Source organism: Schistocerca piceifrons, chromosome 7 (assembly GCF_021461385.2).
Source record: "Schistocerca piceifrons isolate TAMUIC-IGC-003096 chromosome 7, iqSchPice1.1, whole genome shotgun sequence".
In the NCBI taxonomy this organism is placed as follows: Eukaryota; Metazoa; Arthropoda; class Insecta; order Orthoptera; family Acrididae; genus Schistocerca; species Schistocerca piceifrons.
The window spans coordinates 387236279-387250830 of record NC_060144.1 but is presented as its reverse complement, the minus strand read 5'-3'; positions in this window follow the sequence as shown (position 1 = coordinate 387250830).

Here is a 14552-nt window from a genome sequence, read left to right as displayed (position 1 = left end):
GTCACGGTGATAGACAGAAAATTGCAGTGATCTGCACCCAATAATTTTCTCTGTTAGTTTTCTGCCTTCCACTGACGGAAAAATTCTCTGTCTAAAGGTTGAATTACGTTCGTCGTGCCGGGTGGAATCTGGAGTATCTCTACTTCTTTGTCAGGGTGGGCTCGAAATACAGCTTTTAATGAATCAGACCTTTTATGACCTGACCACGAATTTAGAAGGAGAAGAGATTTGCTCCCGCAGAGCGGAAGAAAAGCATGACGCATGAAAAGTGTAACGTTTTCATTTCCCATTTTTCCAGACTTCGATGCGTCTACCACAAGATTGTTTGCGTAGAACATTGTTCTTTTGACACGTGGTCCAAAACGTCCAGTTGGTTCTTGAAGACACACATATAGTTTAGGCAGCAATGAACCATCCAGACTAATTATGGGCATTATAGTGTATGAATGGCTGAGTGCAGTCGTGGACTGCATAATCGCCTCAATATGTTTTTTCCCCTTTGAATGACAGTGTTCTCTTCGCACGCATTTCTTTTTGAAAACCTGACTGATCTGCATTGTACACGTACGATTCACTAAAACAAGCGATGTGATTTTTTGCATTCGTAAGAAGAGCTTCTATCATTTCGATTTGTGTCGCTTCATTTTCCGACCTGTTTCTCGATACAAATTTTGTTATTTTTCTTGCCACAATTTTATGTGATCTTTTGAAGCGACAAATCCAACTTTGAGAAGCTGTAAATTCTTTAGCGCCTATCGCGTTTCCAATCTCTAACGCCCAAGCACGCAAAGTTGTATCGCTGACACTAAATGACTGTTGTCTGGCATCGGTAAAATAGCTCAAAAAGTCGCGCATTTATCCCCGTCGCAATTTCCAGTCGACTCTTACGTCGTCCAGCGACTTCCTTTTTCCATCTATACAATTCACGTTCAGAATGGACAAGGCGATACTTATTTTGAACAGCACTGACACGTAGGCGATTCTTACCACTTTCGTTCAACCAATGCGTCACCGCTTTTTCTTTGTCCGATAAGGTAATTATAGTTGCTGGTGTTACTTTCGGAGATAATTGATGATGGTACGTGGCACTATCACTCGAAGAGTCTTCATGAGTTCAACTTTCGCCGATGTCTTCGCCGTCTGTAGATTCACTGTCTGCAATATCGAGTGTTCAGTTGTTTCTAGCCACATGTTTGCGCCATTTACATACTCGTCTAGAAGTTTGACAACCATGTCGCACAACACACAGTCTTCACGCGTGTTTTTGTTGATTGCTTCATTTGGCGTCTGTGGTATATCTCCATGGCAAGCAGAAAAACATTTACAGGATTCGCCATCACCTGTGAGGGGAGACTGAACGTTCACCGTAAAGTGGCTTGCGGAGTATAGATGAACATGTACAGAACATCTTTCACATCTCTAACCAGTTTCAGGACGGTATGTTTCGAAATACGTACCAGAAATTAAAAGGACGTGCATTACACGGAAACGAATATTCGTTTCCCCTTTCCACCAAAACCGTGCAGCGATATTCCTCTTTCGTGAACGCCGCGATAAGACGGCCGCACTTCCCGACCATGCGCACAACGCTCGCGACTCTCCATTTCCAGGGGTGGCCAGACGTCACTGCAAGCGCCAAGCAGGAAAAACAGCCATGTTCGTGATTTTTTTTAGGTGACTTCCAGTTCATGTCAGCAGCTAAAATTTTGCATATGGACCTTTTCCACAGTTAAATAACAGTGCTAAAAAAAAGCAATACATGTTTCGGCATGACAAGTCTGACCATTCCCTTGTAAGTGCCCTCTGCCATCTACTTCACAGAGGCTTGCAGAGCATGTACGTGGATGAAGATGTGCAGTGTCATCAAGTGTTCACCACAGTGCAAGTTTGGTCACCTGGACAACAATTCAGTGAAGCCACTTAGTGCCTTTCTGAAGGGCCAACCATAGCAAAAGATAGAGGTAAATTTGAGACAGACGTTCTTCTCATGTAGAGTTGGTGCATGTTATTTCTATATACACACTTGCATTATCTCCTGAGTGTCTCGTAATTAGATGGCAGAAGTTAAGAAGTCTTCATATGATGCAGGAATGCGAACGAGGCACGAAGTGGCACATATCGTGGCTACAAGTGGCACTCCGATCTCGATAAGGCTCAAATTAGGTCTGCTCGTCATCGTGAAGTGCTTCACGCACGGAAAATTAACAAAAAGTGAGGAATTTCGCCTCTTCAAGCAGATAGCAAAGGAGTGGACCTTAAAAGCCAGATACAAATAAGCTATTTAATCATAGCTGATGCGAAGGAGGATGTCCTGTCGCTACGGTGAATAAATTCGAACAGCATGTTACTTGAGAGTACGTGGCCGTCAGCTTACAGTCGCGTGCAGTGTGGACAAGACGCGTGATGCGTAGTGGTTGCAGCCAGTGCCTCGCGCATGAGGTACTCATGGCTGAGATCATCCAGGAACTATGCTTTGCACTTGCCATAGTGCCAAACAGACAGAGGGGTCAGGGTGCAGCAAAATTACTCGCCAGTCCAGCTCCTGGCAACAGTCGGCGAGCTGGTGGATAATGGAGCAGATAGCTGTGGAAGCACTATGTTCCTGAAGTTCAAACAGTGAATAGTGACAGGTACTGTAAGTTACTGCGATTTTTGAAACCCAAAGGTCTCAAAACTCTTGATCTGGCTACAGGATAATGCCCACTCTCAAATAGCTGGAAAAACAATCCAGTGCATTCGGAATCTTGATTTATTGCTTCTACACCTGTCCTGACATAGCTCCAACTGGTTTTCACATTTTTGGTTGACAAGGTTGTAATGGCGGTGCAAGAGTCGATGCACATTATTCTGCAGAGCTCTTTCCAGCACGAAATTAGGAAATTTGTCAAGAAACGGACAAGGTGCATAGAGGTTGAGGGAGATTATGTACAGAAATTATATGACTTGCGATGTCGTTTTCCCAATAAAAAGTTTATTTTTAAAAATTAATTTTACTTTGTGACATGTCTTCGTATTAACAACAGCACTGACTGATTCTGCTCAGACGGTCTACAAAGATTTTCCAAACTAGTTACTATCTTGTACATATACCAGGACAAGAAAAGTGTCTCTCCCCAGCAATGCTTAGAAACACTATCCTTTACAATATAACAATGGAATTGTTTGCGAAAGAAAACTTATCTCTTTGACGATATTTCAAAGCAGATTCATAATCTTCCAGCAAAAAAACGTGTTGCTAAGTTAGACTTATCCCACGACAAGACAACACAAACTTACTACACTTAAGCGTAAAATAACCATACACTAATAATTAAAGAAAAACAGTTCACTGAATACATATAGCATAATATGGAAAGTGTGTGTAGTTTGTGTTTCAGTACGCTCATCACATCATTAGTTAAAACTCATAATTACTGTCTCTCCAGCCGGAACGTCCACACCCGTTCGCCGCCTGTTCGTCGCTTCCCACCGTTCATATAACGTGCCGAAGATGTCACCTGGCCTCGCGATATCTTTCACACAGTTGTTGTCGATTGCAATAGTGCCAACCACCGCTACAAGTTCGTTTCAATAAGATTTTGTTGTTGGATTTCTGCCGTCAGTAAACTGTTCACATATACGAGCTTGCTGTATTGCTGCACCAAATCCACTCTGATGAATTACATCGAGCTGTTAAATTTCAGTATAATATCTCTTACATTTGTATGAGTACACGATGTCAGGCCCCCTGGATGCCGTAAAATTAAGATTTATATAAAAAAAATTGAAACACCGAGTAACTAGAGGGTTGGCAAAGACGTTAATTATGAACACGCGGTAAGGCGCTGACAAACAAAAACATTTTCTCATTCAATTTGTCGTACAGTTTTTGATTTTAGACAGACACAGTCTATCTCTCTCGTATGTAGAAGGACGATGAGAATTTGCGATTTTAGAAAATGGTTCAAATGGCTCTGAGCACTATGGGACTTAACATCTTAGGTCATCAGTCCCCTAGAACTTAGAACTACGTACACCTAACTAACCTAAGGACATCACACACATCCATGCCCGAGGCAGGATTCGAACCTGCGACGGTAGCAGTCCCGCGGTTCCGGACTGCAGCGCCTAGAACCGTGCGATTTTAGAGATGAAGTATTCCGATCTCGGCGTATTATATGTGTGAGTGAATAATATAATGTTAAAGAACCGTATCAAGCATTTTATTTATTGAAGTAAGTGAAGAGGAAAATCACAGGAAGAGGATTTTCGTGATTACGACAAGCGTCGGTGTCATCGGAGTCCTCAGCTGCCTGCAGCTTCAACAAAAATGTAAGCAAGTCCGATGCCCAAAAGAATACCAATAAGCACAAACATTTTAACAACGCAATCATATTCAATTATAATTCATTTAAGTTTTTTTAATATATTGTATTACAGCTGTCGATCTGTGTGCCAGGACTTCTGTGCACCGGCCATGAGTAATGTTTGTTAACTATGGCTATAGTAAGAAATTTCTATGGCATTGTTATGAATTATAAAAATTAATTGCCTGTATTTCTGTTTGCATGAATCAGACGGGAAGCAAGCATCACAAAAAGGTAAAAATTGAGGAGAAAAATTTTGAAAGGGATAAGAATTGGACGCAGGTTACGTAAAATTTTTCCATAGTAAACTGTTTTATTCGGCGCGGCAAAGGTAGGACGGCTATGCAAGTTGCTTGCATGGTTATGCTTGGTAGCGCCACTTTTGATGTAGATAGAAACCTTTTGACCATTATTTCCTTCCTTGGATTTTATTGGGGAAAAATTTACAGAAATTTTTCAGTGTGATACATATTGTCAGTAAAACTTAAAGATTTGTGACTTTAAATAATTTAAATTTTTCAAGTGTAATAATTAGTGTATGAAATTTTTAACATTTTTGTGAAATTTCCATGTTTTGCAAATTTATATAACATGGCTGAAAAATATATGCCCATTGTTTATAGCGATAGCGAAAACGCAATCAACCAAGATGGTGGAGAAGTGCAAGATCGAACAATTGAAGTTCAAGCACCATGCATGCCTACTGTGGAAGCCTATCGGGTGGAGAAATGTAGGGTCCCCCTGAATGGGTCAGGCGTGCACTACACGCATGAAGCGGCTACAAGGGTAGCGGAGTACGTGTGGAATGCACTTGTGGGTTTTTAGGTTAGAGAATTCCCTCCCTAGGCCCGACAAGACGCCTCCTGAGACGCGACAAGGCAAAACGCAACAGGGAATGATAGTATTGATGTGGTAATAGTAAATTGCAGAAGCGTCTATAGAAAGGTCGCAGAACTGCTCTCAATAATAAACAGTCCAATGCCCACATAGTACTAGGGACGGAAAGTTGGCTGAAACCAGGTGTAAACAGTAATGAAATGCTAAACTCAGACTGGAATGCATTCAAAATGGCTCTGAGCACTATGGGACTTAACATCTGAGGTCATCAGTCCCCTAGAACTTAGAACTACTTAAACCTAACTAACCTAAGGACTCTCACACACATCCATGCCCGAGGCAGGATTCGAACCTGCGACCGTAGCAGTCCCGCGGTTCCGGACTGAGCGCCTAGAACCGCTAGACCACCGCGGCTGGCGAATGCATTCAGCAGAGACAGGCTGGACAGTGTAGGGGGAGCCGTTATAGCGATAAAAAGTGCAATAGTATAGAAGGAAATTGACGAAGATCCGAAATGTGAAATAATTTAGGTGAAGGCCACGGTTAAAGCAGGCTCAAACATGGTAATTGGATGTCTCTATAGGCCCCCTGGCTCAGCAACTGTTGTGGCAGAACACCTGAAGGAAAATTTGGAAAATATTTCGAGTAGATTTCCCGACCATGTTATAGTTTTGGGTGGAGTTTTAATTTACCAAATATAGACTGGGAGACTCAACGTTTATAACGGGTGGCAGGGACAAAGAATACCGTGAAATTTTTTTAAGTGCATTATCTGAAAACTACGTTGAGCAGTTAAACAGAGAACCGACTCGTGGCGATAACATATTAGACCTTCTGGTGACAAACAGACCCGAACTATTTGAAACAGTTAACGCAGAACAGGGAATCAGCGATCATAAAGCGGTTACAGCATCGGTGATTTCAGCCGTAAATAGAAATATTAGAAAAGGTAGGAAGATTTTTCTGTTTAGCAAAAGTGACAAAAAGCGGATTTCAGAGTACTTGACGGCTCAACACAAAAGTTTTATCTGAAGTACAGATAGTGTTGAGGATCAGTGGACAAAGTTCAAAACCATCGTACAATATGCATTAGATGAGTATGTGCCAAGCAAGATCGTAGGTGTTGGAAAACAGCCACCGTGGTAAAACAACCGAGTTAGAAAACTGCTACGGAAGCAAAGGGAACTTCACAGCAAACATAAACATAGCCAAAGCCTAACAGACAAACAAAAATTACACGAAGCGAAATGTAGTGTGGGGAGGTCTATGCGAGAGGCGTTCAACGAATTCGAAAGTAATGTTCTGTGTACTGACTTGGCAGAAAATCCTAAGAAATTCTTATCTTATGTCAAAGCGGTAGGTGGATCATAACAAAATGTCCAGACACGCTGTGACCAAAATGGTACTGAAACACAGGATAACAGACTAATGGCCGAAATACTAAATGTCTTTTTCCAAAGCTGTTTCACAGAGGAAGGCTGCACTGTAGTTCCTTCTCTAGATTGTCGCACAGATGACAAAATGGTAGATATCGAAATAGATGATAGAGGGATAGAAAAACAATTAAAATCGCTCAAAAGAGGAAAGGCCGCTGGACATGATGAGATACCAGTTCGATTTTACACAGAGTACGCGAAGGAACTTGCCTCCCTTCTTGCAGTGGTGTACCGTAGGTCTCTAGAAGAGCATAGCGTTCTAAAAGATTGCAAAAGGGCACAGCTCATCCCCGTTTTCAAGAAGGGGCGTCGAACAGATGTGCAGAACTATAGACATATATCTCTAACGTCCATCAGTTGTAGAATTTTGGAACACGTATTATGTTCGAGTATAATGACTTTTCTGGAGACTAGAAATCTACTCTGGGAATCGGCATGGGTTTCGAAAAAGACGATCGTGTGAAACCCAGCTCGCGCTATTCGTCCACGAGACTCAGATGGCCATACACACGGGTTCCCAGGTAGATGCCGTGTTTCTTGACTTCCGCAAGGTGTTTGATACAGTTCCCCACAGTCATTTAATGAACAAAGTAAGAGTATATGGACTATCAGACCAATTGTGTGATTGGATTGAAGAGTTCCTAGATAACAGAACGCAGCATGTCATTCTCAACGGAGAGAAGTCTTCCGAAGTAAGAGTGATTTCAGGTGTGCCGCAGGGGAGTTTCGAAGGACCGTTGCTGTTCATGATATACAGGGTGTTACAAAAAGGTACGGCCAAACTTTCAGGAAACATTCCTCACACACAAATAAAGAAAAGATGTTACGTGGACATGTGTCCGGAAACGCTTAATTTCCATGTTAGAGCTCATTTTAGTTTCATCAGTATGTACTGTAGTTCCTCGATTCACCCCCAGTTGGCCCAATTGAAGGAAGGTAATGTTGACTTCGGTGCTTGTGCTGACATGCGACTCATTGATCTACAGTACTAGCATCAAGCTCATCAGTACTTAGCATCAACGGGTTAGTGTTCATCACGAACGTGGTTTTGGAGTAAGTGCAATGTTTACAAATGCGGAGTTGGCAGATGCTCATTTGATGTATGGATTAGCACGGGGCAATAGCCGTGGCGCGGTACGTTTGTATCGAGGCAGATTTCCAGAACGAAGGTGTCCCGACAGGAAGACGTTCGAAGCACTTAATCGGCGTCTTAGGGAGCACGGAACATTCCAGCCTATGACTCGCGACTGGGGAAGACCTAGAACGACGAGGACACCTGCAATAGACGAGGCAATTCTTCGTGCAGTTGACGATGACCCTAACGTCAGCGTCAGAGAAGTTGCTGCTGTACAAGGTAACGTTGACCACTTCACTGTATGGAGAGTGCTACGGGAGAACCAGTTGTTTCCGTACCATGTACAGCGTGTGCAGGCACTATCAGCAGCTGATTGGCCTCCACGGGTACACTTTTGCGAATGGTTCATCCAACAATGTGTCAATCCTTAGTTCAGTGCAAATGTTCTCTTTACGGATGAGGATTCATTCCAAAGTGATCAAATTGTAAATTTTCACGATCAACATGTGTGGGCTGACGAGAATCCGCGCGCAATTGTGCAATCACGTCATCAACACAGATTTTCTGTGAACGTTTGGGCAGGCATTGTTGGTGATGTCTTGATTGGGCCCCATGTTCTTCCACCTACGTTCAATGGAGCACGTTATCATGATTTCATACGGGATACTCTACCTGTGCTGCTAGAACATGTGCCTTTACAAGTACGACACAACATGTGGTTCATGCACGATGGATCCCCTGCACATTTCAGTCGAAGTGTTCGTACGCTTCTCAACAACAGATTCGGTGACCGATGGATTGGTAGAGGCGGACCAATTCCATGACCTCCACGCTCTCCTGACCTCAACCCTCTTGACTTTCATTTATGGGAGCATTTGAAAGCTCTTGTCTACGCAACCCCGGTAGAGATTCTTCGTGCTCGTATTGTGGACGGCTGTGATACAATACACCATTCTCCAGGGCTGCATCAGCGCATCAGGGATTCCATGAGACGGACGGTGGATGCATGTATCCTCGCTAACGGAGGACATTTTGAACATTTCCTGTAACAAAGTGTTTGAAGTCACGCTGGTACGTTCTGTTGCTGCGTGTTTCCATTCCATGATTAATGTGATTTGATGAGAAGTAATAAAATGAGCTCTAACATGTAAAGTAAGCGTTTCCGGACACATGTCCACATAACATATTTTCTTTCTTTGTGTGTGAGGAATGTTTCCTGAAAGTTTGGCAGTACCTTTTTGTAACACCCTGTACAGGGTTATTACAAATGATTGAAGCGATTTCACAGCTCTACAATAACTTTATTATTTGAGATATTTTCACAATGCTTTGCACACACATACAAAAACTCAAAAAGTTTTTTTAGGCATTCACAAATGTTCGATATGTGCCCCTTTAGTGATTCGGCAGCTCCCTGCTTTCTTTATTCGTCGACTTTGCGGGCTACGCGTGAAACTTGCCCGCACGCGTTCAACCGTTTCTTCGCTCACTGCAGGCCGACCCGTTGATTTCCCCTTACAGAGGCATCCAGAAGCTTTAAACTGCGCATACCATCGCCGAATGGAGTTAGCAGTTGGTGGATCTTTGTTGAACTTCGTCCTGAAGTATCGTTGCACTGTTATGACTGACTGATGTGAGTGCATTTCAAGCACGACATACGCTTTCTCGTCTCCTGTCGCCATTTTGTCTTACTGCGCTCTCGAGAGCTCTGGCGGCAGAAACCTGAAGTGCGGCTTCAGCCGAACAAAACTTTATGAGTTTTTCTACGTATCTGTAGTGTGTCGTGACCATATGTCAATGAATGGAGCTACAGTGAATTTATGAAATCGCTTCAATCATTTGTAATAGCCCTGTATATATAAATGACCTTGTGGATAACATCGGAAGTTCACTGAGGCTTTTTGCTGATGATGCTGTAATATGTCGAGAGATTGTAACAATGGAAAATTGTACTGAAATGCAGGAGGATCTGTAACGAATTGACGCATGGTGCAGGGAATGGCAATTGAATCTCAATGTAGACAAGTGTAATGTGTTGTGAATACATAGAAGAAGGATCCTTTATCATTTAGCTACAATATAGCAAGTCAGCAACTGGAAGCAGTTAATTCCATAAATTATCTGGAAGTAGGCATTAGGAGAGATTTAAAATGGAAAGACCACATAAAATTAATCGTCGGTAAAGCAGATGCCAGACTGAGATTCATTGGAAGAATCCTAAGGAAATGCAGTCCGAAAACAAAGGAAGTAGGTTACAGTACACTTGTTCGTCCACTGCTTGAATACTGCTCACCGGCGTGGGATCCGTACCAGATAGGGTTGAGAGAAGAAATAGAGAAGATCCAACAGAGAGCAGCGCGCTTCGTTACAGGATCATTTAGAAATCGCGAAAGCGTTACGGAGATGATAGATAAACTCCAGTGGAAGACTCTGCAAGAGAGACGCTCAGTAGCTCGGTACGGGATTTTATTGAAGTTTCGAGAACATACTTTCACCGAGAAGTCAAGCAGTATATTGCTCCCTCCTACGTATATCTCGCGAAGAGACCATGAGGATAAAATCAGAGAGATTAGAGCCCACACAGAGGCATACCGACAATCTTTCTTTCCACGAACAATACGAGTCTAGAATAGAAGGGAGAACCGATAGAGGTACTCAAGGTACCCTCCGCCAAACACCGTCAGGTGGCTTGCGGAGTATGGATGTAGATGTAGATGTAGATGTAGATCAGAGATGAGTGTCGCAGCAGTGACAAATGATAGCGACGCTCCACAACAGAATAACCTTGACGACACAATGTTTACAATTGACGAGACAACGTTCACGCATCTCCCAGAGGAACATACCGCTGATGAATGAAACGACGGAGAGTGATCTAAATACGAATCTTGGTAACACGTTACAAACACCACTTGGTCACAACACAAACATTAATCTGGGAAGTACAGCAGACAGCAATCACAGTAGTACAACTGGAGCACTGCTATGGCAGCTACTATCTATCATAAATGCGAAATTTGATGATATGAAACACAATATACCCATCAATTTCAGTAATTTGACACAAGTCATGAACATGGTAAAACAGCAGCAAAACACTATTACACAAGATGTAAATACTATGAAGCAAGAACAAAAACAAGTATTCAAGAATTTGCAAGACATTTTCTCACAGAATTTCGATGACTTAGCCACTGAATGATATGAAAACACAGGTATAGCATGAAGTACTTTCTGAAGTTAACAGTAACATTACGGAGATAAAACAGAAGGTAGATTCTTTTAATGACCATTGTGATCTAGTAAAACAACAGATAAAGAAAATCACAGGGACCAACACAAACATTGAAGCCACACAAAACCAGTTGGTTTCGACAGTAAAAAAAAGGAACCACTGTCGTTAACAAACTAAATAAAGACTATGAAGGCGTATCTCTAGCTGTAGAAAGCTTCCTTTAAGCGTAGCAACATTAGAAATTGACTTAGCATGTGCTAAGAAGGAGAGAGAGAAGATTAATGAAAATCTGAGTGATTGTAACAGAAAAGGCCATTCAGAAAAAAGAAAATGAATTCGTGAACAAAGTAAACATTAACCTACAAGCCGCGGAAAATAGGATCCGCAATCTTTTAGAAGAAAATATTACCGGATCTCGAAATATGCATGCAAATAATACACAGGCTACAGCGAACAATTACCAGCCGGAATTACAGGTAACTACAATAACAACATAAATACGATCGAAAATGCCACGAGTCTATCAACTATTTTTGTAGACGAAAGTTTGCTGGGACATCGACAATTTCCTACATTTACTACCGAAGGTAAAAGAATGAATCTCGTAGTATTTATTAGTGTTTTTCGTTATATATTTCCACGCAACTGGACGGAAGCACAGAAAATCAGATTTGTCGCGGGATATACGCAAGGAATTGTGCTCTTATTGGCAACTGAAGTGGCCGAACGTTGCAGTACTTATACCCAATTTGAACGAGCTTTCTTCGACACGTACTGGTCTGAGACAGTGCAAGAAATACTCAGACGCGAGGTTTTCAACACTGCACCATTCACCATTCAGTGGCAAATACGGTAGTCTACGTGGGTACTTTGAAAAATACGAGAACAAGACACGGTACTGGACGACCCCAATATCACAGGTAGACGTGTTAAAAATTTTTAAAAGTCGTTTACCATCGATCATTAGAGAAAAATTAGTTACAACGCCCGAGCGTGACACTGAATATTTTCTGCAGTGCTTAATCTATGAGGAAAGACCGGTATCCCACAGAGAAACAGAAAATCTGGCACAACAACATAATTATGTAGATCAGTCAGCAAAACGTGAATTAAACACACAGCAAGGTTGGTACACACGACAGCAAAATAACATACCCAGAGGTAATGAGTACAGCAACGGGAATGGGAAAAACAAACGATTTAAAAGAAATTTCCAAAACAACAGGGGTAATTTCAACGCACGAACGAATTACAATTCACCATCACAAGGCCCTATGCCAAATATGAATAGAAACAGTCAGCCGCAGCAGTGGCCGACGCGCGGCAACAATGCCTTGCCTTGCACTGTACCGCAGCCGACCTTTAGGCAGCAAAATAACTGCACAGCAGCTAACGATACAAATTAGCGAAGTACACACACAGTGGAACTCACTGAAATATCTCCAGCTAATGAACCAAGTCACACAACGCCGTCGGAGAACACCAACCGGTCGTAGTTAAGCTATTGACCTCTCAGGGAGTGGGGGCAAGGCAGAACTACAAACATGTTTCATAAGATTTGACAACGAGGTGATATCAAGGATGATTTGTATCAGCATGAGTTAGATTTAGTAGATGAAGTCAAGGAAGAACAAATACAAGCAATCATTAAGGTGAAAATATTTAACATTGACACACAGTTAATTTTAGATACAGATTCAACTACCAACCCAATGTCAAATGCATTTTTTTTTAATTGAAGAAGCGAGGCAAGTCCCCAACATTTCCTGTACAAAATTGCAAATAGCTACAGGCAGTAAGACTAAATTGGTTGAGCATCAAGCACTTATTCCAGTACAAACTGAGCATTTACAGTGAAGTGCAACTTTCTTATAATTGACAAACTTATAATTAATTGTCTTATTGGCATGGACATGTTTAGAACGTACAAAACACAGGTTGACATAGGTAATGGTAAATGCCACTTTCACGTGAAGGAGCAGATCTTCTCTATTGATTTAGTCAAAACACCTGATGAAAGTAAGAAAAACAAGCCAGAGTCAAATGTCGTAGTACAATGTTCCTTTCCAGCTGTGTATTTCACAAAACAAATTTGATACTGAACAAGAAGCGAACACTGAGGTTAGTTACGAAATGGTAGAGCAGAAACTAAGTGAATCACAGGTACTAAAAGATATCCAACGACAATAACTTTCTAACTTGTTATTTAAGTATGCCAACGTTTTCAGTAAGGAGACAGGAGTAATCAAAGACTATGAATATAAATTTGAAGTCTATCCACATGAGACATTTTGTGTAATGTCATATCCTATTCCATGGGCAAAACGAGAGGTAGTAAGGCAAAAGATCAATCATGTGATTAAATGAGGAATTATACAACCTTCATTATAACACTATTGTAGACCAACATTAACAGTAAGCAAACCATATGGTTCTGTAAGATTAGTTCTCGACGCTAGAGGTATAAATAAGATTATAATACTAGTACGCATAAGATCAGACAATATGGACGAACAGCTTCTAAATTTTTACAGTACAAAATATTTCAGTGTATTCGATCTCAAGAGGTCCTACCTTTTGGACTGAACATTAGCGCAGGAGTGTTTATATCTGCACTGGGCAAGGTTTTAGAACCAGAATTGCATAGCAAAGCCACTGTCTATGTAGACGACCTGCTAATAGCCACACCTACTTGGTTAGAACATATCAGGCTCATTGAACAGGTGCTTCAACGATTTTCGGACACGTTGTGTCAGTACAAGGTATATTACCTGATCAGAAAAAACTTGATGCCATACGCAAATGTCCAGCTCCAAGGAATGAAAAGCAACTAAAAGCCTTTTTAGGACTAGCTTTCGTTTTTCCGTAAATTCGTACAACTGATGAACAGTGATGCATTGCTCAACTTGTTACGAAAAAATAGGCTCTGGTTCTGGGATGATAAGTGTCAAGAGGAAATTAATAACATTAAGCAGGCATTGGTAAATGCAGACATTCTTAGCCACCCTGACATGTCCAAGGATTTTTGTCTATGCGCAGATGCCTCATCTCAAGGGCTGGGGGCATGCTTATTCCAGATACGAGAAGAAGAAGGTAAGGAAGTACCCAAGGTCATCAGTTTTGCTAGTCGCACGTTATCAGAAGCAGAAAGGTCAGAATTGGAAAGTTTAACGGTAATATGGGCATTTAAAAAGTTTGATTATTTTTTGCGGGACTAGAATACCAAAGTTTACTGTGACCACCAGTCTCTGTCATTTCTTTTAACATGTAAGCTATTGCATCATAGATTAGCTAGGTGGTGTCTATATTTGAAAGAATTCAATTTTGAGATCATTTATATTAAAGGAAGTCAGAACTTTATTGCAGACGCTTCGTCTAGGCTACCACTAGGTTTAGAGGAATTTAGTGAATCAACAGAGCAAGCTGCAGAAATCAAAACGTTATTAATGCAAGGTACAACACAACTGTCTGACTATCATAAGTTTTGTAAGCACATGAAAATTATACAACAGCAAGATCGCAGGTGGAGTAAAATCACGCAAAACCTTAAGCAAGATGAAGGTGGCAAGGTAAGTAAATAGTATCACGCGTACAAGGGCGTGTTGTTTCACAGGAAACATGAA